This window comes from Pantherophis guttatus, chromosome 15 (genome assembly GCF_059756535.1).
Source record: "Pantherophis guttatus breed Tessera chromosome 15, ASM5975653v1, whole genome shotgun sequence".
Lineage (NCBI taxonomy): Eukaryota > Metazoa > Chordata > Lepidosauria > Squamata > Colubridae > Pantherophis > Pantherophis guttatus.
Genome location: NC_142077.1, coordinates 4,863,929 through 4,888,488, shown reverse-complemented (window position 1 = coordinate 4,888,488; position 24,560 = coordinate 4,863,929). Strand labels below are relative to the sequence as shown.

The following is a 24,560-nucleotide window of genomic DNA, read 5'->3' as shown; positions in this document are numbered from 1 at the left end:
AAATGGAATCATAATTTTAAAAAGAGAGAGAGAGGGAGAGAGAGAGAGAGGGAGGCAATGATAAAAAAAAGTCAGTTTTGTCTCCTTGCTGACCAAAGTGCTCCCCAATTGTTTGAAGGGCCGAATGAAGTCTGCGAAAGACCTCTGACGGGCTCCATACGTTGGTTTTAGAACTTTTTCTTCTTAAAGTCCCCAGTCTGTTCCGTGAAGGGCCTTGTTTCATGAAGTTTGAAAGAAGAAGAAGAAAAAAAAAGGCAACCGCCAAGCCCAAATTGGTAGGCTTAAATTTGGAGCCTCACGCTAGACACGGCAGCAAAAGTAGTTAATAAGAAGTTTGGGGAAGAATTTGAGGGATATAGGAAAGCCGCAGGAGTTTTATGATTTTTTTAGGGAGGGGGGGGTTCATCTGTATCTTGTTGATACAAAATACAGAAAAGAAGAGGCTTGGTTTTTTAACCTCTTCAGTGCTCAAGGAGAGTCTCCCAGAAAGGCTTCGAGAGGTCATTGAAATTTCCACCCCTTCCCTTTCTCAATAAAGCTTTTTTTTTTTTGTAAATCTAAACGGGCAAAGATGCTATCACCGAAGCATGCATCAGCAAGGGGGAAAGAGCTTTCAGCTCCCCCCTCAAAACCACAAGCAAACAAGGCCAACCTGTCCCTTTCTACTCCAGAAGCTATTTATTTGATGACGCTTCCAGATAAGAGGTTTCTTTTCTCATTCTTTGTTCTTCTTGGCCTCTTTGGCTATTGATTAAGACTTAGCCGGGCAGGTTAACTAACAAGTTAGAAGTGAGTGGTGAGGTTTTTTTTGTGTGTGTGTTTTTCGTTTCCCTTTCCTAGCCTCTTGGCTCACATTCCTTTCGAGGCCTGGAGCAACCTGGATCAGAAACCAGTAGCACAGCATTCCCAGTTTGGAAGATTATGGATATATGTCTTTGTAAGAGCCACTGGGAACGCGGTGTGTGTGCTACTCCAGAAAAGGGGGCTCAGAACAGGAGGGAGGGAGGAAGGAAGATAGAGAAGGAGGGAGGGAGGGAGGAAATTAGAGAAGGAGGAAGGGGAGAGAGGGAGGAAAGAAGGAGAAAAAGGTAGGGAAGGAAGGAAGGAAGGAAGGAAGGAAGGAAGGAAGGAAGGAAGGAAGGAAGGAAGGAAAATAGAGAAGGAGGGAGGGGAGGGAGGGAGGGAAGAAGGAAGAAAGGCAGGAAAGAGAAAGAAAGAGGGAGGGAGGGAGGGAGGGAGGAAGATAAAGAAGGAGGGAGGGAGGAAATTAGAGAAGGAGGAAGGGGAGAGAGGGAAGAAGGAAGGAGAAAAAGGGAGGGAAGAAGGAACGAACGAAGGAAGGAAGGAAATAGAGAAGGAGGGAGGGGAGGGTGGGAGGAAGGGTGTGAGGGAAGAAGGAAGGAAGAAAGGCAGGAAAGAAAGAAGGAGGGAGGGAGGGAGGGAGGAAGGAAGATAGAGAAGGCGGGAGGAAAATAGAGAAGGAGGAAGGGGACAGAGGAAGGAAGGAAGGAGAAAAAGGGAAGGAAGAAGGAAGGAAGGAAGGCCGGAAAGAAAGAAAGAAAGAAAGAAAGAAAGAAAGAAAGAAAGAAAGAAAGAAAAGGATGGAAGATAGAGAAGGAGGGAGGGAGGAAAATAGAGAAGGAGGAAGGAGAGAGAGGGAGGAAGGAAGGATGGAGAAAAAGGGAGGGAGGAAGGGAGGAGAAAAAATAGAGGAAAATAGAGAAGGAGAAAAAGGGAGGTAAGAAGGAAGGAAGGAAAGAAAGAAAGAAAGAGAAAGAAAGAAAGAAAGAAAAAGAAAGAAAGAAAGAAAGAAAGAAAGAAAGAAAGAAAGAAAGAAAGAGAAGTTACCCCCTCTTCTCAATCTTTTCATTGTCTGCTCCCACTTCCCTTTTGCCTCCTTGCCTCCGGCTCAAGCATTGGCCCAAAGGGGTGATGATTAACCAAAGACTCGTCACCTGGACAACAGTGCAGGTAGATTTGATTCTGTGGCTAACTTAATGTCTGGAAATTATGTGCTTCCAGAACGCTGGCAAAAAAAAGGGGGGGGGGCGTTCTTTGTTGGCTTAAAAAAAAAAGCAAACAAAGACAACCCCCCCCCTTTTTTGTCAACGTTTGTTACCTGCAACAAAGGCAGGGTGCTGTTTCCTTGCCTTGCTGGGGGCGTGATTCCAACCCACCCTTCCTTCCTTCCTTCCTTCCTTCCTTCCTTCCTTCCTTCCTTCCTTCCTTTCTTTCTTTCTTTCTTTTTTCCCCCTTTGCCTCTGCAGAAGGGCCAACTTTAAGAAAGTGGGGCCCCCGTTTGAACTTTAGGAGAAAATTGAGGCCGGAGCATTTCTTAAAGGGGCTCCCCGGTTGCCACTTTGCTTTAAAGAGGGGTTTTTTGTTTTTTTGTTTTTTCTGCCTTCCCACCGGCAGCCCCTTTGAGCAGTAACTATGTGGGTGTTTTTTTTTTAATGGCTCATGAGCCTGTTGGCGGTTCAGGAAACGGCCTCCAGAGTACATGCTTTGGAACGTGGCGTTCCTCCCGCTGGTAATCTCGGCCCAAGAGAGTTGTAACATGGAAAAGCTGGTTTAATGTTCCCTTTGCCCTTGGGGTGGGAGAGTCTGTGGGCCCTGTGGGCAGAAGTTAAGAGAAACAACAATGGCGGAGATCTGAATGATGGGTGGTTTAATAGAAGAACAGAGTTGGGAGGGACCCTGGAGGTCTTCTAGTCCAACCCCCTGCTCAGGCAGGAGGACCTGATACCATTCCAGACATGTGACAATCTCTTCTTATAAAAGCCTCCAGTGATGGAGCATTCACAACTCCCGGAGGCAAGTTGCTCTACTTAGCAACGGAAATTCTGATGGTCGTAAGGCGAGGACTACCTGTGAATGTAGAAGTTGCAGGTCCTTAACTTCTGAAGACAAGTCCTTCCACTGGTTAATAGTTCTAACTGGCAGGAACTTTATTCTTAGTTCTAGGTTGCTTCTCTCCTTGATTGCTTCTTGTCCTGCCTTCAGGTGCTTTGGAGAATAGCTTGACTCCCTCTTCTTTGTGGCCGCCCCTGAGAGATCGGAAGACTGCTATCTTATTTTAACTCAGGCTTACGGGTCCGAATGTGTTGGTAAAGAGGAGGACCCATGTGGGAAGATGGTTGTGGGGTGCTGAAGAGGGATCCAAACAAGCCAATCAAAATACAGAATGATCCCCCCCCCAAAAAAAGATCTTTGAGAAAAGTGATAGAAATGGTGTTGTCATATGGTAGAAGCTGGCTGATTTCTTGTCAAATTGTGCTTTTTGCCACCTGTGGAATGATAAATAGCGGAGGCGTGTTTACTTTGAGCACCCAAATGCTACCTTTTGTGAACTTCCTAATAGCATGTGGCGGAAGGAAGGAAGGAAGGAAGGAAGGAAGGAAGGAAGGAAGGAAGGAAGGAGAGAGGAGGGAGGGAAGAGAAAAGATACAAAGGGAAGAAGTTATAGGGAAGAAGGAAAGAGGGAAGGAAGGGAGGGAGGGAGGGAGAAGGGAGAAGGGAGGGAAGAGAAAAGAAACAAAGGGAAGAAGTTATATGGAAGAAGGAAAGAGGAAAGGAAGGAAGGAAGGAAGGAAGGAAGGAAGGAAGGAAGGAAAAAGGGAGAGAGAAGGAAGAGGAAACAAAGTGAAGAAGTTATAGGGAATAAGGAAAGGGGAAGGAAGGAAGGAAGGTGGGAGGGAGGGAGAGGGAAGAGAAAAGAAACAAAGGGAAGAAGTTATAGGGAAGAAGGAAAGAGGGAAGGAAGGAAGGAAGAAAAAAGGGAGAGAGAGAAGGAAGAGGAAACAAAGTGAAGAAGTTATAGGGAATAAGGAAAGGGGAAGGAAGGAAGGAGGGAGGGAGGGAGAGGGAAGAGAAAAGAAACAAAGGGAAGAAGTTATAGGGAATAAGGAAAGAGGGAAGGAAGGAAGGAAGGAAGGAAGATCACAGTTTACATGGAAATTATTCAAAACCTTTAATATTAATCTCTGCAAATAGAAGTTGGGAGAACTATTCCCCAATCATATTGGCATAGATCGTTTAAAGCCAAACATTATGAAAATTAGCCATCATTTTGTAATCAAAATCGGTAGGAAGTTTGCATCCCAAGCTTTGGATAATCAGCAAAGGTCTTTTTCAAGAGCGAGCAATCCTATAAAACCTCCATCGGCTTTTCCCTTGGATTGAAAGGCAAAAAACTCCTTCCAGCTTATCCAAATCTGAGATTTTTGACTCTTGGCGTCTTTTCCATTTGCCCCATGCAGAAAAAAAGGGGTCCCTTATCTAAGGGGCAAAAGCCTTTTGGATTTGGTCTTTAACTTTTGTTATCCGAAGGCACAAAATCACAACTGAGAACGCAGTCCCAGAGATTTCTCCAGCTCTTGCATTCAGAGCTCAGACTCTTTGATGGAGAAACAAACAAACAAACAAAAAGGCCTTAATTTGGAAAGTAGGGGGGGGTCCTTTCTGCAGCCATGGGGGGACCAGTTTGATGAGAAATGCCCCCCCTCCAAATTGCAAACAGGCCCACCTGCCCAGAAAAGCAACATCTGGGGTAGAGTCAGTTTTCAGAAACAGATTCCCCCCCCACCCCTTCCTTAATGGTATCCCAAATCATTCTGATCTGCTTACTTTAGAAAGGTAGGGGTGTGGCTTAGGGAGAAGGGGTGGAGCTTCCAGGTAACCTTGTCCTCCAGACTCCGCCCTTTGGAAAGGCAAATCCTGGCCCATTCTGCTTAAAAGTCTGGAAACAAAGGCGCCAATTCAGAGATTTAGTCTCTGGCAATGCAATTATTTGCCACCGTCTTCTGGGCTTTGTCTAAATCGTTTTTTGTTTTGTTTTTTTGCTGCTTTCCATTGCAGACTTTCAGAAGATCACTGGCAACAAAAACAAAACAAGCTGTTAAAATAGAGATTTTTTTTTCCTTTTTTTAAAAAAAGCCAGAAAACAGCCATTGGTTTAAACCCCTCATTATTTCTGTTTTTCTTTCTTTTGCAATCCACAAATGCTGGTTTGGCAGGGAACAGTTCAGGCGTGGGAGATAAAAAGGCAACAGTTTATTTTGTATGGATTAAATGAAAGCTTCCTGGTTTGTCAACTGGATTCAATTTCTTTTCTTTCTTTCTTTCTTTCTTTCTTTCTTTCTTTCTTTCTTTCTTTCTTTCTTTCTTCCTTTCTTTCTTTCTTCCTTTCTTCCTTTCTTTTTTTTTGACAGCTACCTAATAATCAGAGGGGAAAGAAGTAGAGATGGCCCCAATTAGTTGTCAGCAAAGAAAATATCCTGGTGGCCAAATAAATGCACAAAGAGAGAATTTCCTTCTTCCTTATGTATCTTAATGTAGGCATTATCTAGACCTCTTTTTAGGATTTGGGAAATGTTTTCTGGATCCCTGCAAATCAAAGGAATAGAGAGGTAAAACCGAGTAGTCACAAAGATTGCAAAGACGGCTTTGCACCTGTCCAAATTTTGCAAACCCCCACCGTGCCGATTTTGAAATGAGCTTCCGAATGCTTGCTTAGAGAGCGAGAGCGAGAGAGAAAGTGCATTTTAAACCCGCTGCTTGGAAAGGAAAGGCATTCAAAATAGAAAATTTACTTGGGTATTTTCATGCAAACGAAGCATTGTTATCATCCTAGGCTCCGGTTTGCCAGAATTGGCTCTCGATCTGAGTTTTGATCTGACATTTATTGAAGCGGTCACGTAAAAAAAGACTGAATGGGTCCCTTTGTATGAAGGTGGGCTGAGAAGAAGAAATGGAACAATCGTGGTTTAGCAACAATAAAAGGAAAATATCGCTAGGCCCCGCTGACATAGAAGGGCTGTTGAGCAATCGCAAAGGAGGCAGTTTAGTTTCCTTTGTCCTTTTTTTTTTCCAGGAAGTAATCTCTATTACTCAGTAGGATTTACACCTTGAAGGGCTCTACTGGTCAACCCAGCAGAGACTTCTGAATAATAGCCACCGCCTAATAATAATTCTTCCCCTAGCACTAAAAGTTCCCATGCCTGAAAGCAACAGATTTGGAAGAATGCTAATTACCCTGTTTCCCCGAAAATAGGACCCAACTGGAAAATAAATCCTAGCATGATTTTTTCCAGGATACTCGTAATATAAGCCCTACCCCCAAAATAAGCCCCAGTTAAGATTGTCAGCTAGATGGGTGCATTTAGTACTGTATTTCCCCCCAAAATAAGACCTAACCAGAAAATAAGTCCTAGCATGATTTTTCAGGATATTCGTAATATAAGCCCTACCCCCAAAATAAGCCCCAGTTAAGATTCAGCCAGATGGATGCATTTAGTACCGTATTTTCCCCCAAATAAGACCAAACCAGAAAATAAGGTTATAATAAGGTCATTTGGAGCAAAAAAATAATAATATAAGAACCCGGTCTTATTTTTGGGAAAACACGGTATGGAATTGGCCCATTTCTCAGGGTTTTTTTTTTTTTTTTTTTGCCAAAGTGGTCAGTCAGCACGCTAGTTGCCGACCAAGGATTTGGTTTCAATTGGAGATCCTGCCCACTTTAATGCTATCAAATGGGGCATCTTTCTTCCTTGGAGGGACCGTATACAAAGAATGATGATGATGATGATGATGATGATAAGAATAGGAATAGGAATAGGAATAGGAATAGGAATAGGAACAACAGCAGTAATGATAATATAAGGAAAGGATCCTTGATGGGCAGCCCAGAGCCAGTTCTCAAATGCAGAATTTTAAGAATTTAGATGCCCCTTGGAAGCATGTGTCCAAATTACATTATTACCAACATTTTACATGTTCAGAGGCAGAGATTGATTGTTCCTGGCTCCCATAGTTGAATAAATTTAGCTTTTGCTAAGTCTTGTAGTTGGAGAGGAAAAAAAAAAAATCTGGCGGATTTTGGTGTCTTTTGAGTTTCGGTTTGTATTTTGGGGTTTCCTGCCCTCTGTCAGGATGAGTCCACGAAGAGCCAAAGGCAGTCCTCGACTTACCACATTTCATCTAGTGACCCTTGTGGAAGTTACAACGGCACTGAAAAAAAATGACCATTTTTCACGCTTAACGACCGTTGCAGCATCCCCCGTAGTCGCGTGATTTACATTGGGATGTTTGACCCCCTGACTCACATTTACGACGGTCGCAGCGTCCCCGAGTCACGCGATCCGGTTTGGCGAAATTCTAACCAGCGAAGTCAAATGGGGAAACCAGATTCACTCAACCACCGGGTTACTCGTTTTAAGAACCGCGGTGATTCGCTTAAGAAATGCGGGGAGAGAAAAGTCGTAAAACGGGGCCAAACTCACCCTTCACCAATTTCTCACTTAACAAACATCAATTTGTGGGGGATCCATTGTGGTTGTAAGCTGAGGATTGCCTGTCATTTGTCGAAATAATTTTCCCTCGGCTGCGGAAGTCTCTTTAATTCCTTTTAAGACAATGCGGGAATTTTTCTCTTGTGATCTGGGTTTCTGAAAGCAAATAGACACTCCTTCAGGCAAACTTTGAAAAAAGTGGAGTTTAATCGCTTAAAAAGAGAGAGAGAGAGAAAACCACCTTTCTTCCTTCCAGTGACTAATCTAGCAGAAGTATTTGTGACCTTAACTAATGTAAAATTAATTTACATTACATTACACACAAACACACACCTGCAAAGGGAGAGAAAAAGGGAGAGAAATATTGGAATCAGACTTCAAAACCTTGCCTGTGTAATTTGTCCACTCGACACGGCAATTTGTTTTTCCAAAAATCTTGCCAAGCGGAGAGAGAAACTTCGTAATGGCTTGGTCTCTGCTCCTTTTTTTTTTTTTTAAAAAGATGGACCTTTAGGCCAATTGCTCTGTTTGATTTTGGGGGTTTTTCCCCTCCTATTTTTCCTTCTACTGGAAGCGAAGACCAGCACTGGCTCCATCAGGAGAGAGCCGGGAAGGAGAAAAGGGAGGGTGGCGAGAGAAACAGAAATTAAAAATTGACCTTGTGTAATAAAGTTAGCAGCGTAAATTCCTATTATTGCAAAGCGCAATTTTTTAACGGGATGAATCTCTTGCGTGGGTTTTCCGTCGATTTGCAACCGGGTTTGCAAATGATGCAGGGTGTGTGTGTGTGTGTGTGTGTGTGTTTGTGGGTTTTTTTCCTCCCCAAAATCGTACGTTTTGCATTTCGAAGAGCGAGCTTTGCTGTGCCAGCTCCGGCTGAAGGAGCCCTCTCTTGCTTTGGCGTTTTTCCCTGGCCTCCAATGCGTGGTAGCGATGGAAATAAAAACCAATAGATTTTCTCCCCCCTCTCCCCCCTCAAAAAAAGAAAAGCTGGCAGTGCTTCATTTGAGCTGAACTGAGTTTTATTGGTCCAGTTTCAAGCTTTTGGCGTAATCAACCTCTCGTTCAGATATCACAATGAACTAGAACGTAGTTTGTTTGTTTTTTCCCCCCCCTCAAAGGCCTGTCTTAGCTCTGGAGCCACTGTAGCTTGTAAATCCTGGTTTAGCAGTTTAACATCTTGGGCTATCTATCCTTTTGGATTTTAAACTAGGATTACGCAAACTCCCATCTGGAAGAGCGCGCAAACCAGGTGTAGTTTAAAAATTCGGGTTTTGGGCTCCGACTACCCAATGAAACCTACATGGCTTGTGATCGAAAAGTAGGATTCCACCCCGAATATTTTCAGGTTTGCTGCCGTTTCTTTCTACTTCCCTACAGCTTCGCTTGGCGCCTACCCTGGTATCAAACCAGGGAGAGGAAGAGGGGGAAATTCCCACCCTCTGGCTGATATTTTGGAAATATTTTCTTCTTGCCTGCCTGCCTTCCTTCCTTCCTTCCTTCCTTCCTTCCTTCCTTCCTTCCAGCCAGCCAGCCAGCCAGCCAGCCAGCCAGCATATCCATTTTGAGAAGCCATTGGCATCTTACTGGGCAGCGTTGGATGTTTTATCTGTTTCTAATACTGCCTGGTAAAGATGTTGATGCCGTCTCGCCTTCAACGTGGACCCCGCTTTGGGAGAGAGAGGAAAAAACGGATCCGTTTGTGGCCAAAACTGGAGAAGAAGGAGAGGAAACAGGCAAGGAAATGGTGCGGATTCAGGAAGAAGAAAAAAATATATTCTTTTCTTTTTCTCTCTAAAGACGTGGTGTTTGGAGCGAGAACGTAATCTTTGAGCCAAGATTTGAAGCTCTCGCCATCTTTAGGATGTAGTCCCTATGAAGAATCCCCTTGGTGGGGTTTACTTCGGTGTAAAGCTGCCCCACACAATTGGCTTTCCTTTCTCAACTCAGGCGGCCAACTGATGCTCTGCACTAGCATGTTAGCAAGCGGAGCAACCCCAAATTTTGGGAACGTGCCTGCATCAGCTGCCTAATAACCACGTTCCCATCCGTATCTTTTCAGCTTAGCTGTGCCCACAAGATATTTCAGTATTATAGGGGTGTTTGCACATACCTGGCAGATACTAAAGAAAGAGGGCTCTTGCTGAAAAGTGGCCCATCTATTTTTATACATATTTGTACCCACAGAACACACACAGATGCACACCCCTTGCTTAAGCTGCTTACTGTTCACAACAGCTTAATTTGGCCAAAAATGTCTCCTGAAATTTTCTCCAGAAACCAGGCCACCTCCCGAACAACCTTGATGGGGAAGATTCGTTAAATGTTGAAACCCACCGCCCCGAATCTGCATTGCAGATTTCGTCTTGATTTTGTTTTCTTCGAAATCCTTCCCTTTGTTACTCGAACCCCGCCTCTCTTGAGTCTTCCACCTGTTCTTCCTTTACTGTCTCGGACGAATCGATATGAATTTTTTTACAGCTGTAAAGGAAGGCGCCGTGGAACGCTGGCGTTTTACGAGCAACTGACTTTTTCCTCTCCAACTCGTTCCTCCGACAACTACCGGATCGTGGTCCTCTGTGGACATCTTACTAGACAGTGCTGGATTTTGTCAGTGTACTCTAACACTGTCTGGTAACGATGTTTAAAGAGCGAGCCAAACTACTTCGTTCCCCGGAAGTCTTCAAAGTGCCAGAATCCGAATCGAGGCTGGCGAAAAAGTAAGATGGGTGTAAATTGGTACAGAGGCTGGCGAGAGGCACGGAGCCTAATTTCTCTGAGGTCGAACTGTTGCTCTAGGCCAGGTGTCAGCAACCTGCGGCTCTGGAGCTGCATGCGGCTCTTTGGGACCTCTGCTGTGGCTCCCTGTTAGGTGATCCCACCACTGGCTGGGCCCGCCCCTCGCCCTCCCCTCACTCCTCGCCTGGCCTGAAAAGGTAAGGGCAACGGCGGGGGATGGAGAAGCGGCTGGGGCAGAGACAGAGAGATACAGAGAGAGCGGGAGAGAGAGACAGAGAGATACAGAGAGAGCGGGAGAGAGAGAGAGACACAGAGATACAGAGAGAGCGGGAGAGAGAGAGAGAGACAGAGAGATACAGAGAGAGCGGGAGAGAGAGAGAGACACAGAGAGATACAGAGAGAGCGGGAGAAAGAGAGACACAGAGAGATATAGAGAGAGCAGGAGAGAGAGACAGAGAGATACAGAGAGAGCGGGAGAGAGAGAGAGACACAGATACAGAGAGAGCGGGAGAGAGAGAGACACACACAGAGATACAGAGAGCGCGGGAGAGAGAGAGAGAGACAGAGATACAGAGAGAGCAGGAGAGAGAGAGAGAGAGATACAGAGAGAGCAGGAGAGAGAGAGAGAGACAGAGAGATACAGAGAGAGCAGGAGAGAGAGACACAGAGATACAGAGAGAGCGGGAGAGAGAGAGACACACACAGAGATACAGAGAGCGCGGGAGAGAGAGAGAGAGACAGAGAGATACAGAGAGAGCAGGAGAGAGAGAGAGAGAGATACAGAGAGAGCGGGAGAGAGAGAGACACACAGAGAGATACAGAGAGAGCGGGAGAGAGAGAGAGAGACAGAGAGATACAGAGAGAGCAGGAGAGAGAGAGAGAGAGATACAGAGAGAGCGGGAGAGAGAGAGACACACAGAGAGAGCAGGAGAGAGAGAGAGAGACAGAGAGATACAGAGAGAGCAGGAGAGAGAGACACAGAGATACAGAGAGAGCGGGAGAGAGAGAGACACACACAGAGATACAGAGAGCGCGGGAGAGAGAGAGAGAGACAGAGAGATACAGAGAGAGCAGGAGAGAGAGAGAGAGAGATACAGAGAGAGCGGGAGAGAGAGAGACACACAGAGAGATACAGAGAGAGCGGGAGAGAGAGAGAGAGACAGAGAGATACAGAGAGAGCAGGAGAGAGAGAGAGAGAGATACAGAGAGAGCGGGAGAGAGAGAGAGACACGGAGATACAGAGAGGGAGTCATGTGACTGGTGGAAGTGAGCGACGTCGAGTTGGCCACGCCCACCCAAGTTTTGTGGCTCCCGGTGTTTTCTTTTCTGTGGGAAACGGGTCCAAATGGCTCTTTGAGCGTTTAAGGCTGCAGAGCCCTGCTCTAGGACAGCCATGGCGAACCTTTTCAGCACCGAGTGCCCAAACAGGGACGTGCGTGCATGTATGCACGCCAGAAACCTGCGCACATGCCTGTTTTGGGGCCATTTTCAGGCCATTTTTCGGGCTGTTTTCCGGCACTCCAGCGCCCCTAAAGACCAGCTGGCCGGTGCAGATGTGCACGCCAGAAACCAGAAGAGCAGCTGCCGACGGCATGCGTGCCCACAGAGCGGGCTCTGCGTGCCACCTCTGGCAGGCGTGCCCTAGGTTCGCCATCGCGGCTCTAGGCGGTGCTTTTCAACCTCGGCAGCATTAAGATGCGTGGACTTCAACTCCCACAATTCCCCAGCCAGCCGGGGAATTCTGGGAGTTGAAGTCCAGGCATCTTTCAATTGCTGTGGTTGATTCTGGGGGGGTAAATAAATTGCATTGCCCATTGGGAGGAGGTGAAGGATAGAATTGGAAAAGGGGCTCAGGGTTGCTGGGTCTTCTTCTTCTTCTTCTTCTTCTTCTTCTTCTTCTTCTTCTCCTTCTCCTTCTCCTTCTCCTTCTCCTTCTCCTTCTCCTTCTCCTTCTCCTTCTCCTTCTTCTTCTTCTTCTTCTTCTTCTTCTTCTTCTTCTTCCCTGGTTTGATATGCAGCTTGGCTCGCTTACGTGAGACGCCTGGTGCCGGGGGAGCTTCAATGCTCTTCCCGCTTGCATTCTCGCCCCATCTTTGACTCATTGAAATGGAGGGAAGGGAATCTGATGCACGGATTCTCCTTCTGGCCCCTCAGAATAGTGGGGGGTGAGGGGTGGGAAGAGATAAAGGGGACTGAATAAAAGACTTTGGGTGAAAAAGAACGTATAAAGATCAAAAGTAAAAGGAATGCCCTCGAGAAGGAGCTCGGCAAAAGGAACGGAAAGTTTTAGGTGGCCAAAACGCCAGCAGGGTCTTAAAACTTGTGGATGATGGGGGAGAAAAATCAGAATTGTTGGTTGGAAGCCACACAGATCGCTGAATTTATATCGAGCTATTATTATATTTATTACCGGGGGTGGGGGGGGAGAAAATCTGGTGTAATCCAATCATCATTCTTGGCTCAGGCAACCTTACAAGGGATTATTTTGAAGATTAAAAAAAAAAAGAAAAGAAATGAGACTCTTCTCTATAGACCCTTGGGTGATGGGTGTTGTTGTTTTGTTGTTTTCCGAGGAACGGAGTCACCGCAATCGCACACATTCTTATAACAATCGTTGACGTTCACCCGGCTTGCCCTGCTGCTGCTCTCCCCCTCAAAGGGAGGGGAGGTTTTGCCCTACCCTTGTTTAATTTTGGAGGCGAAGGGATGACTTGCACGCAGCACCAGCTTGAGCTCAGCGGCCCAGTGAGTCATCTCAGGTCGCGCCCAAGTAGATTTCTCCAGAACTTGGCTCTTTTTCAACCTTTCCACCCTGGAGTTTTCAGAAAGGCTTAGCTTGAATCCGGGTACGGGGTTTCTGGAACAGAGACAGCCGTTTGGGATGGGGCACATGGGCTACGTGCTTCCCGTCCTTGACCTCAGAGCAACATGGCCCATCTCTCTCTCTCTTCCTCTCTCCCTCTTTCTCTCCCTTTCTCTCTCTCTCTCTCTCTCTCTCATTCTTCCTCTCTCTCCCTCTCCCTCTTTCTCTCCCTCTCCCTCTCTCATTCTTCCCCTCTCTCTCTCTTCCTCTCTCCCTCTTTCTCTCCCTTTCTCTCTCCTTCTCCTTCCTTCTTTCTCTTCCTCTCTCTCTCTTTCTCTCCCTTCCTCTCTCTCTCTCACACACACATTCTTCCTCTCTCTCTCCCTCTCCCTCTTTCTCTCTCCCTCTCTCATTCTTCCCCCCCTCTCTCTCTTCCTCTCTCCCTCTTCCTCTCCTTTTCTCTCTCCCTCTCTCATTCTTCCTCTCTCTCTCTTTCTCTCTCCCTATTTCTCTCTCTCTCCCTCTCTCATTCTTCCTCTCTCTCTCTCCCTCTCTCATTCTTCCTCTCTCTTTCTCTCCCTTTTTCTCTCCCTCTCTCATTCTTCCTCTCTCTCTCTCTTCCTCTCTCCCTCTTTCTCTCCCTTTCTCTCTCTCTCCCTCTCTCATTCTTCCTCTCTCTCTCTCTCTCTCTCTCCCTCTCTCCCTTTCTCTCTCTCCCTCTCTCCCCCTCCCTCTCTCTCTCCCCCCCTTTCTCTGCCTCAAAATACAGGGTGGGTGGGTAGTTTTCCACCCTGTCAGATTCAAGCTAAGCCTGGGAGGATCTCAGCCAAGCTTGTCCTGGCCAGACCTAGCCAAGGGGGTTCCCTTTCTCGACCTAGAACACAGAACGTAGAACCTCTTGGTGGGACTTCTTCTCCTGCTTTGGTTTTTTTCCCACCCCGTGGCTGTTTCGTAGAGCCCTCCAACCTTGGGAAGGGATTCTGCATTTCTCATACGTCATTGGGGGGTGATGAAGCCCATCCAGATTGGCTTCACTTTTCATCGGTGGCCCGGTCCAAGAACCAGTGAATGGGGTAAACCAGGCCAAGCCATCCATCCTCCACTTGGACCTTTCCAACTGAAACAGAGTTGAAAGAGCAAGCGGAGAAGATCTAGAACCCCCAGCCCTCCAGCGTTCCGTCATCTAGATTTACAATCTGGATCCCGGTCAATACGACTCGCGTGGCTCCGTTTTGCGTGGCTCCGTTTTGGGGAAACCGCAATATCGATACGCCATTAATTATCAGCAATGATGATGTTCATGATGGTAGCTTTTTCTTCAGAATTATTTGTCGATTGTTTTTACGCTCTGTCTCCCATTGCAGGGAGAACGGCATCGAAAAACGACAATCGTAATCTTTCTCTTTGCTTACGGGGAGGCCGGATCCGGATAAAAGCGTTTGAGGAACTCTTCCCGTTATTGGGGGAGGGGGAAATTCTTCGGTTCCCCCCACCCTTGAGGCTTTTTAAGCGGACGCAAGTCGGAATATTGACGCGAACGCTTGAATGCTCCACGGTTTTGCCGGCCGACCAAAACTGGTTTCCCTCTTCCTCCTTCTTTAGATTTATTATCTCGATCATCACCATTCCAAGGAGTGGGAGACGGGGGATGTGGGGTTACTGATTAACCAGGCAGAAACCCAGTTGAGGAAATGCGGAACGACTCCCCGCCAAAATTGACTTTTGGCGGTGGGGGCTGCGAGTGGGAGCTCCTCAGGCGGAGCAATGTTTGCTTTGGAAAGCGGGTGGGAAATAAAAAAACCCCCAGGCATTGCTATCTTGTACATGTTTGACAAACTAATAAATAAAATAAAATAAAATAAAATAGATTTTGGAGGGGGAGATCTCCTCCTGAGAATCTCTCCTTTTCCTCCTCTCCTGCGCTTGGCGTTTCCTTGCTTTGTCGCTGGGAGTTTGGACGTTCCCAAGCCCAAGGGCCCAGTTCCAATTTTGCACCCGAAAAGTTCATCATCTTAGGGGTCCCGACGTTCCCCAGAGAGTTTGAGCCATGGTGGCGCGGTGGATAGAATGCAGTATTGCAGGCTGATTCTGCCGACTGCCGGCAGTTCGATCCTGAACCCCGGTTCAAGGTTGACTCAGCCTTCCATCCTTCCGAGGTCGGTAAAACGAGGACCCAGATTGTTGGGGGGCAAAAGGCTGACTCCGTAAAACTGTTTAGAGAGGGCTGTAAAAGCACTGCGAAGCGGTATATAAGTCTGAGAGCTATGGCTATTGTCTTCCATGCTGGTGACCAGGCCAGGGGAAAGTTGTATGAATTGGGTGGGGTGGGTGCAGAAGGAGAAGGGGAGGGAGGGAAAGTGACCTTCATTTAAGATTGGCCTTGGAGCTTCAAAGAGCAGAAGAGCCTTCAAGAGGTCCGGTCAGTTGGCAGCCCTATAAAACAGAAAAAAAACCCGTCTCTCTCTTCCCTCTTTCTTTCTTTCTCTCTCTTTCTCTCTCTTTCTCTCCCCCTCTCTCTTTCTCCCCCTCTCCCTTTCCCTCCTTCTCTCTCTCTCTCTCCCCCTCTCTCTTTCTCCTTCCCTCTCTCTCTACCCCTTTCTCTCTTTGTCTTTGTCTTTCTCCCTCTCTCTCTCTTCCTTCCCCCCTCTCTCTCTCCCTCCCTCCCTCTTTCTCTCTTCCTCTTTCTTTCTCTCTTTCTCTTTCTCTCTCCCTCTCCCTTTCCCCCTCTCTCTTTCTCTCTCTTTCTCTCTCCCTCTTTCTGTCTTCCTCTTTCTTTCTCTCTTTTTCTTTCTCTCCCCACTCTCCCTTTCCCCCTCTCTCTTTCTCTCTCTTTCTCTCTCCCTCTTTCTCTCTTCCTCTTTCTTTCTCTCTTTCTCTTTCTCTTTCTCTCCCCACTCTCCCTTTCCCCACTCTCTCTTTCTCTCTCTTTCTCTCCCTCTTTCTCTCTCCCTTTCTCTCTCTTCCCCTCTCTTTCTCCATCCCTCTCTCTCTACCCCTTTCTCTCTTTCTCTCTCTTTCTCTCCCCCTCTCCCTCTCCCCCCTCTCTCTTTCTCTCTCTTTCTCTCTCCCTCTTTCTCTCTCTCCCTTTCTCTCTCTCCCCTCCCTCTCTCTTAAAGATTCTCTTGCAGTTACTGCTAAAACTCACAACCTGCTGAACATTCTGTGTGTGTGTGTGTGTGTGTGTGTGTGTGTGTGTATTGTGCTTCATTAATCAACCATGTTGCCATAGGAATGAACATTTTCATTCAACATTTTCAAGTTGAGCAAAGTTTTGGGCAGAGAAAGGTGTTTTTTTTTTTTTAATGCAGGTTCCAAACACACCAGTCCTGCAAATGCCAGGAATTGAATTGTGGAGAATTGTGGAAATTCTTAATTTTCTGCCATCAAATGATGGCCTCTTTTAACCAGATCCTTCTCACTAAAGCCAGATAAAGTGAGATGAAATTCAGAAGACTCAGCCAGGGGATACATCAGGCAGCCATCCATCCAGCCATCCCCAAAGCAAATTATTTCAACCCTGCTCAAAGCCCTCGGATTCGAGCACCTGCCGTTTTTTATTTTCTAAGAAGGGGCATTTCGCTAAAATAAAACATTTTCCTTTTTCTAACTCTTTTTTTTTTTTAATGAAAACTAAATTGCGTTCAGTGAGCACGTGAGAACCCCTGAACTGAAGTTGTCTTTTGGAGGGGCTCAGAAACACGGGAGGGAGAAGAGAGAAAGGGAATGACCAGGACTTAAGCCGCTAGTCCTTTCCGTCTTTCCCCCCCCCCCCCGTCCCGTCGACGGTTGAGCCAGATGGTGATCCTGCGGGGCCCAGCGCCCGCCTGCCTGCATTCCTGCCTGCCTGCCTACCTGCCGGCCGATCGCTGTCTTACCAGACAAATTTAGATCTTAATCTATCGCTGTCTAATACTGTCTGGTAATGCCGTCGATTTGCACTGGCATTGTCTTCACCCCACGGAGGGGGAAAAAACTCAAAATGGCCTCTCTGCGCTAAAGCCCTAAGGTTCACTGACGGGGCTGGGTATCTGGGGTGCGGCCCGAGCGCCTGTTTGGCTCTATCCGGGTTCAAAGTCTTGCTTTTATCGCCGTGAGGTTGGGCTTAATATAGAGAAGGAATCAACCTTGATAAGCCGCGCGGGTTTAACCACCTGTCCGGATTGCCGCTGCTGTGCCCACGTAACCCTGCAAAATTTAGCTGTGTCAACAACACGGCCACGCTGAGCTTGGTTCCTGGTTTCCTCCTTGGGGACGTTTAAGAGGGATGGCCAACAGCCAAGCAGTCCCTTAACCAAACAGCAAAGCACCTTCTTTTCATGCAGGAGATCTCAGGTGGAACATCCAACATCTCCAAGTAGAGCTGGGAACAAGGGTGAAGGCCATCTGAGGAGGCTTTTATGGGTCAAAAGTAGTGGCCTCGTCGTGGACCATATCTGGCCTACATGGGTAGCACTCGACTGACAAGCATTCATTTAGCGACCACGTTAACCACGGCACTGACAAAAATGACCCGTGACTGTTTTTCACGCTTACGAGCGTTTGCAAGCATCCCCCGCGGCCACAGGCTCAAAATTTGGGTGTTGGCAACCAACGTGTATTTATTTATGATGGTTGCAGCATCTCCATTTCTGACCTTGACCCGGCTGTCTTCCAACGAGAGAGATCAATGGGGTAAACTGGATTTCCTTGGGGTTCACTCAGCTGCAGCCATTCGCTTAACAACCGTGGCAAACAGGGTCATTAAAACCAGGCAGGGCTCACTCAATAACGGAATAACAGAGTCTGAAGGGACCTGGGAGGTCTTCTAGTCCATCCCCGCTGCTCAGGCCTACAGTACCATTTCGGACAGTTTGGCTGTCCAATCTCTTCTTAAAAACCTCCAGCGTTGGAGCATTCACAACTTCTGGAGACAAGTTGCTCCACTTAGCAACGGAAATTCGGGCGCCTCGTGGTGGTCGTAAGGCGAGGACTATCTGTGAATGTAGAAGCCGCAGGTCCTTAACCTAGTGCCATGATGGCGAACCTATGGCACACGTGCCACAGATGGCACGTGAAGCCATATCTGTGGACACGCGAGCGTTAGCCTAGCTCCAGCGTGCACGCATGCACCAGCCACCTGGTTTTCGGGCCTTCCGGACCCACCGGACGTCTGGGAGTGGGCCGTTTCCGGCCTCCAGAGGGCCTCTGGGAGTGGTGGGGAAGGCAGTTTTCACCCTCCCCAGGCGCCAAGAAAGTCTCTGGAGCCTGGGGAGGGCGAAAAACAGGCCTACCGGGCCCACCGCTAACCTTTTTGCCATCGTGTGCCAAAAGTGGTGGGAGCGTGGGGGGGCCACATGCATGCGTGGGGGGATGGGGCACGCCCCCACATGCTCCCCCCGCTTTTGGCACGCAGCGGCAAAAAGATAAGCCATCACTGACCTAGTGGGTCCTGAATGAGCCTTTGGTCTGTTGCCTCATCCACAGAGAACGCAACGGGCCATTTTTAATGCCTGCAACCGTTGGGCTGCCCAACTGTTGAATTGTGAAGTAGTGTGCAGGGCAGGGAAGACGCCTTCCTTCCCTTCCTTCAAATTTAGGTGGAAATTAAAGCCTGTGCCCCCCTCCCTCCCTCCCTCCACTCCAAGCAGGAGCCCATGCAGGAGGGGGAGGCCGAGTTTTGTGATCTTTGCATACAGGTCTCATCCCCGTATACATGGCACATCAGACAAAAGAGACGTCTGCCATTATCCTGGGAACAAAGGCAGCTTGTGAGCCATTTCCCGGCATTTCTCTCTGGGGTGGGGTTGCTTTGGCCTGAGAGAAATGAGTGATTCAAACTTGTCCTGCTTTCTCCCCCCCCATACACACACACCCCACACGCACACTCCCCACTCCCAGGCTAAAACCTCAAGCATTTTTGAGCGTGTATGGGCACCCCAGACAGCGAGGAGCAGCTGAACAAAAGCATGCCATCCCCTGAATGAGAGAGCCAAAAAGGGGTTACTGAAGATCTTTGAAATCAATTCAGGATTGTGTACTTAATCAGGAGGAAGAGGAAAAGAGGGAGGAGACCAGGAGGAGTGACGGAAGGCAGGAAAGAAGAAGGAAAAAGGAGGAGGAAGAGGAGGAGGAGGGATGAAGAAAGACAAGAGAAGGAAAAGAAAGAGGAAGAGGAGGAGCAGGAAGAGACAAGGAGAAGTGATGGAAGGCAGGAAAGAAGAAGGAAAAAGAAGGAAGAGAAGGAGGGATGAAAGAGAAGATAAGGAGGAAGAGGAGAAATAGGAGCAGGAAGAGACAGGAGTGATGGTGGAGGAGGAGGAGGAGATGAGTGACAGGGCAGGAAAGAAGAAGGAAAAAGAAGGAAGAGAAGGAGGGATGAAGAAAGAAGAAAAGAAGGAGGAAGAGGAGAAATAAGAGCAGGAAGAGACAGGAGTGATGGTGGAGGAGGAGGAGATGAGGAGTGACAGAGGGCAGGAAAGAAGAAGGAAAAAGAGAAGGAGGAGGAAGAGGAGGAGGAGGGATGAAGAAAGAAAAGGAAAAGAAGGAAAAGAAGGAGGAAGAGGAGGAGCAGGAAGAGACAAGAGGAGTGATAGTGGTGGAGGAAACATGGAGTGATGGAGGACAGGAAAGAAGAAGGAAAAAGAGGAGGAGGTGAGAGAGGAGGAGGAGGAGGCATGGGAACCATCCAGATTGGACTCCAAATTCCCAGGGCCCATAGTCCCCACTTAGCATGAGAACCATCTAAGTGAAGAAGATAGCAGGAAGTGAGTCAGCAGCTCTTGAACTCAAGCCCCAGAGGCTGGACTGACGTAACACACAAAGCCAAGTCCTCAAAATCATTCTTGGTTCGCCATCGCTGACCTACGTCCTTTGTCACTGTTAAGGAATTCGCAGAGTAACCCTTGAGTAGCAATTGAGAGTAGTTACGAATAAACACAGTCAACACACAGATACACTGAGTTGTGTTTACTTTCAGGAAATAGTAAGGCACAGTCCAATAAACAGTCCAGGTCATACACATATAAAGCAGGAGATAGCCAAAACGACAGTCCAGGGATAATCCAATAACAAAGTCTTCTTACCAGTCGTCATAGTCATTCACAATAATCAGTTCTTCTGGATTTGCAAACAGTAGCATACAGAGATATCAGAGAGCAAGAACAGCAAAGAGAAACAAACCATGTTTCTAGCTCCCTCTTAAGGAGATTGGCTACAGAGCTAACCAATCAGGACACAGTATGATGCAATACAGCAGCCTTAAAGCTACATTGCCAACCCAACAAGGTAGGTAATACTCATTTCCTAACAGTCACTCACACCACTTTGGAAAAGGCCCACATCATTCTCTCTCTCTCACACACACACATACGCACACACACGTACACACACACTTATTTAATCCCTGGGAACCTCTGGAGAAGTTGCTCTGTGGATCCCGGCAAGTAGGGTTTCCTGCCTAAGCAGGGGGCTGGACTAGAAGACCTCCAAGGTCCCTCCCAACGCTTGTTATTCTATCCTATTCTAAATTTGCTGCCTAGCCTAACATTATTTCTTCTCCGTGTGCGTTACCTTAAAGAACCTCCACCGTCCCGGTTCACGCGACGACGACGACGGTGACTCATGAAAACCTTTCTGGCCCAACCAGTTTGGGAAAGTCAGATGGAGGAAGCATTTTGGGATTATTAAAAAAAAAAAAAAATCATGCCTGTTTCCTTTTTGTGTCTTTGCTCACAATTAATTGCCACCCTTCGTATGGATGGCTGCAGCGTGGTGCCACCCAGAGATCCCCGAACAATATTTTACCATCCCTCCTCTGCCAGGCTGCACAAATCAAACATGTCAGCCCCGAATTACATTCCTGGCAGAAATGCGGTAAAATTGTTGGGGTTTTTTTTTTCTTTCTCCCTTCAATCCCCCTCTTCCTCCTCCTCCTCGTCCTCCTCCTCCTCCTCCTCTTCCTCTTCCTCCTCCTCCTCCTCCTCCTCCTCCTCCTCCTCCTCCTCCTCCTCCTCCTCCTCCTCCTTTCTTGATTTAGATCTGCGCGGAAAATGCTCCCGTTTCTTGTTTCTATGATGTTAATAAAAAGACGTGGATTTCTAATTTGGTTCTGAATTATTTATTTATACACATGCAGAACAAACAAACAGGGAAAAATAATAATAATCCTCCGCATAAAAAGCTGTTTTCCTTCTTGTCAGGAGCGTAGAGATGATGACGATTGGCAGAAGTAGCGTAATACAATGCCGTCGGGCGTGTCCGTCCCCATAATTTTTCATTTGTACTTCAGATCACACGTGTTGATGCTTTTTTTTTTTTTAAAGCATTCATGTTCTACCTTTTCTCTCAGAGCTCCAGATATCACATGGGGAGTTCCCTCTTTTTTCCCCTTCGAAACAACAACCCTGTGGGGTAGGCCAGACCAAGAGGTAACGACTTGGCCAGAATTGACCACGGAGGACCCTGCTCGAATGGCAGTTTGAACCTGGGACTTACTGATCTCCTTCTAACTACTGCATCACTGGCCTGGTTTTTCATATAGGTAGTCCTCAACTTATAACGATTTGTTTAGAGACCGCTCGAAGTTTCAACAGCACTGAAAGAAAGTGACATATGACCATTTTTCCCACTTTAGGACCATTATAGCACCCTCTCCTCCCTCCCCCCCCAGTCATGTGAATCAAAATTCAGATGCTTGGCAACTGACTCATATTTATGACAATCACACGATCCCCTTTTGCGACCTTCTGACCAGCAAAGTCAATGGGGGAAGCCAGATTCACTTAACAACCACGTTACTAACTGAACTGCAGTTGTTCATTTAGCAACTGCTGCAAGTAAGGTCGTAAAATGGGGCAAAATTCACTTAACAACTACCTCACTTCTGCAACACCAACCAACTGCGATTGAGACACCCTTGGATTCAAAACCAAGGGGAACCAGAGGAATTTGCAACCCCCTCAAATGGACCGGCCTTCCTGGATCATCCGTGGGCCCCAAAAAAGTTAACCAGGAAGTCGGATTTCAACCCCAGCAGACAACCCCCCCCCCACCTCCCTTGAACTCATCACCATTGTGGCTTCATCCCAATGGCCCTTTTTGTTGTTGTTGTTAGTTGCAAAGTCATGTCCGACCCATCGCGACCCCATGGACCACGTTCCTCCAGGCCTTCCTGTCCTCTACCATCCTCTGGAGTCCATTTAAGCTCACGCCGACTGCTTCAGAGACTCCATCCAGCCACCTCGTTCTCTCTTGTCCCCTTCTTCTTTTGCTCTCCATCGTTCCCAGCATTTGGCTCTCTTCTCCAGGGAGTCCTTCCTTCTCATTAGGTGGCCAAAGGATTTGAGTTTCCTCTTCAGGATCTGGCCTTCTAAAGAGCAGTCAGGGTTGATCTCCTCTAGGACTGACCGGTTGGATCACCTTGCAGTCCAAGGGACTCGCAGGAGTCTTCTCCAGCACCAGAGTTCAAAGGCCTCCATTCTTTGGCGCTCAGCCTTCCTTATGGTCCAACTTTCACAGCCATCCATTGCAACTGGGAAAACCTTCGCCTTGGCTATACGCTCTTTTGTTGGCAGGGTGATGTCTCTGCTTTTTAGTACACTGTCTAGATTTGCCATGGCCCTTGTTTCGTGCCAAACGGAGCGTTCTTTGTCACACTCCGTTCTCCAGGTGCCTTGCCTTGACCTCTGGTGCCCTGATTGCAAACTCTGGGACCTGTCTGTGTGGGAACCTGACCCCTTGAGGCTTCTGCAAACAAAACTGTGATCATGGGTGATGATGATGCCAGCAAATAATTCACACCCAGGTGTTTCCCAGCCTGGCCTGAGATCGAATGGGGGGCGGAGGGGGGGGTTTGCTTGCCCAGAAAAGCGACTCTCATCCATTCCAGGCCGAAATCAAAAACTGGATTATTTCTCCAACAGCAGGTAACTCTCCCTCCCTCCCTGTAGCTTTGCAAAGAATGGTGGCTGCTTTTTGTAAACCGAGATGGGAAGGAAAGTTAAGGGACTTCCCGCTAAAGGCTCCTCAGTGGGAAGAAGGGAAACCAGCCTGGGAAACTGAGACCAGGTCTCCGGGGAGAAACATTAAACCACTGTTACAGGAGAGGTCAGGGAGAGAAGTCTTCGCCAACGCTCCAAGACCTGTTAATTTCATTTACAAGCCAGCCGTCTGCTTTTAAGTCAACACCGGCTGGCAATTAGTTATTAACCACTGAGGACTGTGGGAAACTCTCCATCCTGCTTCAGGACCCAAACCCAAAGGCAGCCCAGAGCTTCAAAGCCCAGCATCCCATCATCCCCAGATCCTTTCCCCTTGCAAGTTTTTCTCTCTCCCTGCCGGTGCAGCGGAAAAGGATTTTTTTAAAAAGCCTCTCTCTGCTGAAGGCCCTTGTTGACGCAGATGGCTCCAGATGGCTGAGCTTACTTTCCCCCCCAAAAAACAGCCCGAGATGAAGTTCGCAAGCAGCGGTCTTTGGCCAAGGGCTTTTCATCGAGAGATTAATAAACCCCGGAGGGGTGGGGGGGAAAAAAACGGGCCATCCCTCTACCTTTCATTCTTTTCCAACGTATCAGTGATGGCCTGCTGGTAATCCAAACTCAGCCGTGCCAATGATTTACTTTAAGGAATGCCAACCGGGCCTTTTTTTAAAGAATGACGCCATTCCTCATCTGCCTCCCTGTTTTCACCTTTGCTATTTAATTCGGCTTTCCGGGCCGACAACGTCTGTGCTAGTTGCATTGGTGGAGATCCGTCTCTCTTTCTTTCTTTTTTTTTTAATTGAAAAAGTTTTTCAAATACAGATTTTTCCCCCTTTTTCCCCCCCTCCCCCCTAGCCCCGCCCTAACCCTAACCCTCCCCTCCCCCCATGGCTTCTTCAAGATAAAATCATTGATATCAAATTAAATAATACTTTACCATCCTTTTACACCACCCCCCACATGCTAACCATTTCTTTCTAGCATTGTTATTATATCCCCCTTATACTATACATTTCAAAGCAACCTTCAGCTATAAAACTATATAATAAATCCTAATATAGCATTTATTCAACTCAAAATCTACCCATTTCCTCCACCCCCATACATATATCTCTTAATTCGAATTTTTTATGTATATTAATATCTGAACCTAACATCCCTTTTCCTAAACTAAACAATCAGTAACCTAACCTAGGTGGAGATCTGCCTCTCTTCGCTTCCACTCGTTTGTTTGTTTTTTTCTCCCCCCCTGTAAATATTTATTTTCTCCTGCTTGCCAACTTCAGAGTTAATGTTGTCAAGATTGCCCCGGTGTTGGCAGATAATAATAACTAACGCTCACAAACTGATCTTGGCTGTTTTAACCGGAGAGCTACCAGAGCCAGGCAAGGCTCTAGATCTCATGATTTGGAACGAAGAAGTGGATAGGATAAGCTGCTGCTTTACATTAGCCTTGTCTGCACCAACTTTTTTTAAATTTTTCTTCCTATGGACCATTTCCTTCTCTCTCTTTCTCCCTCCCACCCTCTTTTCACTTCTGGTTTGTGAATCTATTTCACCTCCAGCAAGTTAAAAATCATGGCATGTGAAAGGGAGGCATTCCCCCTCCCCAAATTCCGTGCCCATCCATTTTCTCTTTCGTGCTGTGCCGTTTCAAGGCTGATCACTGATCGGTGGCAATTGTTTTGGAAAACCACGTTTTAAGCAATGGCCCCCTCCACTTAAACCTTTCCTCCCACACCTCTTTGACTTAACTAGGAAACGTGGTAC

The 24,560-nt window shown here is 47.3% G+C and overlaps 1 long non-coding RNA gene across 1 annotated transcript in view; it reads right to left on the bottom strand.

Annotated features, from left to right (window-relative positions):
* Positions 1 to 5,037: 5,037 nt before the first annotated feature.
* The window catches only part of LOC148111866 (uncharacterized), a 37,517-nt gene continuing 17,994 nt past the window's right edge, over positions 5,038 to 24,560 (bottom strand). Inside the window, exons 3-4 of the long non-coding RNA XR_015729928.1 lie at positions 7,284 to 7,448; positions 5,038 to 5,214 (exon numbers count right to left, since the gene is read on the bottom strand). This is a non-coding gene — a long non-coding RNA (uncharacterized LOC148111866). The remainder of the gene's footprint in view (positions 5,215 to 7,283; positions 7,449 to 24,560) is intronic.